General features: G+C 37.9%; 1 pseudogene; it reads right to left on the bottom strand.

The window, feature by feature from the left end:
• Positions 1–250: 250 nt before the first annotated feature.
• On the bottom strand, positions 251–1,974 carry LOC149225426 (serine/threonine-protein kinase PEPKR2 pseudogene; annotated as a pseudogene).
• Positions 1,975–3,017: the final 1,043 nt, after the last annotated feature.

Here is a 3,017-nt window from a genome sequence, read left to right as displayed (position 1 = left end):
CACCCTTAACAACAAAGATAAGCTTTTTTATTTTTGACAAGCTCGCCGGAATCTATACATTAGATTCTGTGTAAAAGTTGATCCAAGGGTGGCCTGTAGCAGTAGAGGAAAATATTGTCACAATGAGCCGAATATATATAATTGCATTTAAGAGAAAATAACGATAGCACATATATGCAGAATGTTTAATGCTCAGCAATTCAACAATTTTACCTACTGTAAGTCAGCGACAGTCATCAATGGCATGCTTTCAGAATGCTGTATACAAACTGCATTTGAAGTGAGACGACCACTGCAGTGGAACAGGTCCTGCAGGAACACACGTGCTGCTCCTTTTTGGCTCAGATAATCTCATCTGTGAAATAGCAGCTGCAAGAGCATCTACAATTTCACATGTCCCTGCTGCTTGGATATCAATCTCCGGCTGTCTTAGACGTGAGAAACCCTGCAAAGTCCCGACGAAAGATTCATCTTCTCCATACTCTGTTGGAATTGAATTTGCAAACTGCGCTCTTCTCTCCCTTTTATATGAAGACAATGGAAGTGGGGTTTCTTCTGAGCATTGATCCTTCACAGCAAGGAAACAGTTTTTCCCTTTTGGAATGCTGGGTGGAATCTTTACATTAGACTCCGTGTAAGGAATGCTGGGTGGAATCTTTACATTAGACTCCGTGTAAAACTTGATCCAAGGGTGGCCTGCAGCCACAGATGATGCAAATATGGTCAATAGATTCATAATTACATTTTAAGAGAAAATTATCGATAGTAGATATACAAAAATATTTAATTCTTAGCAATGCAACAAATTTACTCACTCAGTACTTCCTGCGGAGAAAGTCTCTCTTCCACATCCCTTGAAAGCATCCTTGATAGCAAATCCCTTGCTAACCCTGACATGGGCTGCCACACTTCAGAATGAAAATCTAACCGTACTAGTTTTATTGCCTCAAATATGGCTTCAATAGATCCTCCTCGAAATGGTAATATGCCTATCAAAAGGGCATGTAGGAGGACACCAGCCCCCCAAACATCAACCTTTTCTGAATAAGTCGTCCCTGCCAAAACTTCAGGGGCAATATATGAAGGACTCCCTACCACTCCAGATAAATTTTGACCTGTTTGAATGTGAAAACGCACTCTCAGTCAAATACATAAAGAGAACTGGTGAATTATTTAATAATGATGATAATGTTCTTGTATACATGTCTAGTGAGCAGAACCAAAGGACAGACAAATACCTTTTGCAAACCGCATGGACAAACCAAAATCAGCTAGCTTCAGTTGTCCAGAACTGGTTCTGAGAACATTCTCAGGTTTAATATCCCGATGGACAACACCCAACTCATGACAGTATCTAATGACCATTATTAATTCCTTGATCAAGTTTGCTGCCTGATGCTCAGAGTAGCATCCAGTCCGAGACATCTCATCAGTGAGGCGTCCACCAGTGCATAACTCCATCACAAGATGCAAAGATTCTGCATCTTCATACACAGCTCGGAGTGTGACGACATTAGGATGGCCTGACAGATGCTGCATAATCTCAATCTCCTTATACACACTTTCTGCAGTCTTTTTTGGCAGAGTCTTACAGGCGAGCTCTTCCCCAGTAGCTTTGCTCTTGCATATTCTCACCAGACCAAATTTGCCTCGTCCTAATTCGAGGCCGAAATCATAATCTTTTTCAATCTTTCGCTTCCTACCAGTCCGGGTAGAAGCAAGAATACAGCCAACCTTTCTCTTCAATCCTCTTTCTGGTGAATTAGGGAAACAACCCCTTCTTGAAGGAGGAGCAACGGAAGCTGCTGTAGGATGCAGATCTAAGCCCTTTGTCCGCTTCCTCTGCTGTTGGAAAGAAAGGTGCGACGCTAATGATGTGGAAGACTCACCATCATTGCGTAGAGAAGCTGTGTTTTCTAGATTGGCACGGTCTACTGCTGCTCCTCTGTTCCGCTTCCTTGGTAATGAATCCATTTGAACTATGGACTCTGCAAAAAGAGTTTAACCAAAAGATCTGGGGCTGCTCAACCAGATCAGAAGCAGGGAATGTCTATGATAAAGAGGAGTCTAGACTGATTGACTCCATTTAATTTCTGTTAAACAATACCAAAAGATCTGGGGCTGTTCAACCAGACCGGATGCAAGAAATGTCTATGGCAAAGAGAAGTATAGACTGATTGACTCCAATTAATTGGTGCGAAACAATAGAATCTGCGCACACAAACAAATAGCCTGTAAATAAAAACTAAACCACCTGCGCATACGGCTTCGTCGACTACAACATGATAAAGAGTCTTAGCATTATCAAAAGTTCATGCAAATCAGAATTATTATTCTATAGGAGCATTCTGTTTACATCCAGCTTCAATTGTGGCCATTCTTACACTCTTATTGAAGAAACGTTGCACTAATTGGCGTTCCTAATTTTGGCCCAAAATTTGCCTCAAAATACACATCATTGACATCAACTCATGCACATCACCGTTGATGACATTAAACCCTAGGTTAATTTTGCCAAAAATGACGGTATATATTATACTATTAGTCTAGATTTTATTTAATTTTTCAAAAAATATTGTAATATTGAATTGCTAATCTAAATTTCATCTTAATTTTATATCTATCAGAGTTCAGAGGTATCAAATCACATTTTACTCTAAAACATGTTTGTGTTTTAAAATATTTGATCTTTTTATACTTTTAGTAGATTTGGAGTTAAAATGTGTCTCTCTAAATTTAATTATTAATTAAATTTATAACTATAAATATAATTTTATTTTGACCAAATCAAAATATTAAACAGATATTACAACATGTACCATAATAGACTGGAAAGAATTATTTGTTTTTTCTTATTTTTTATTTTGACCAAATAAAAATATTTAACAAAATATTTACCATTCTACCATACTAAAAGGGAAACCTCCCAACAAAACTTTAAAGATTTTTCAAAACCTATTTCAAATTAGTGAAGCATATCAAAAACCCTTATGAAAATTCAGATAAAACACTATAAA

The sequence above is a fragment of the Pinus tabuliformis genome, chromosome J (genome assembly GCF_031772625.1).
Source record: "Pinus tabuliformis cultivar Carrire ecotype Pingquan chromosome J, CPIR1, whole genome shotgun sequence".
Taxonomy (NCBI): Eukaryota; Viridiplantae; Streptophyta; class Pinopsida; order Pinales; family Pinaceae; genus Pinus; species Pinus tabuliformis.
This window is presented reverse-complemented; position numbering and strand designations above follow the sequence as displayed.